At 29.7% G+C, this 633-nt stretch overlaps 1 long non-coding RNA gene across 1 annotated transcript; it reads right to left on the bottom strand.

The window, feature by feature from the left end:
- Nucleotides 1–9: 9 nt before the first annotated feature.
- LOC112095370 lies at nt 10–633 on the bottom strand. Its single transcript, XR_002903797.1, has 3 exons — nt 567–633; nt 219–251; nt 10–111 (listed from the first exon to the last, which is right to left on the bottom strand). It is a non-coding gene; the product is annotated as an uncharacterized LOC112095370 (long non-coding RNA).

Here is a 633-nt window from a genome sequence, read left to right as displayed (position 1 = left end):
TAGGGGAAAACGTATAATGAACTGGCAACTAATTCGTTACATGAAAGGATATAAGAAAAACTCTAAATTAAGAAGGTTCCAGAGGAATTGATAAAAATTTGCACTTGCTTCCTGCATACACACGATAAAAATAAAAAATATGATCAAAATATCAATAGCTTATCACTCAATCAATTAACATGTAGTTGAGTCGAAGGTGTACATTTTATAATATTTACCTTGACATAATTTGCTTTGTCTAACTTTTTCGCCTGAAAGAAAACAAAGAAAATAAGTTAAATTATAATAAGAGAGTTTTTATTTGTACTTTATTTTTTAGGATTATTTATGGTGGAACTACTTTTTAACTGTTCGATTCGTTTTTTAATAGTTAAATCAATGCAGGTCCATATTAAAAATTTACAGCGCACCACACAGAATTACTCTTGCTGCAGATATGACCATTGAAAAAGTAATCTAATAGTTAAAAAAAAAACAGTGCACCACTGGTAGAGTATTTAACTATTTATTGGGGTTCCACCACAAAAAAAAAATCCCTTATTTTTTTCATTTTATGTAAGGCATACCTGAAAAAGTAACCATAAGGTCAAGATTGGGTGAGCAGACAACATTAAATAACGCTTGAAAGCCTGA

Source organism: Morus notabilis, unplaced genomic scaffold (assembly GCF_000414095.1).
Source record: "Morus notabilis unplaced genomic scaffold, ASM41409v2 Scaffold9074, whole genome shotgun sequence".
In the NCBI taxonomy this organism is placed as follows: domain Eukaryota; kingdom Viridiplantae; phylum Streptophyta; class Magnoliopsida; order Rosales; family Moraceae; genus Morus; species Morus notabilis.
The sequence above is the reverse complement of the archived record's forward strand: the minus strand, read 5'-3'. Positions and strand labels throughout refer to the sequence as shown.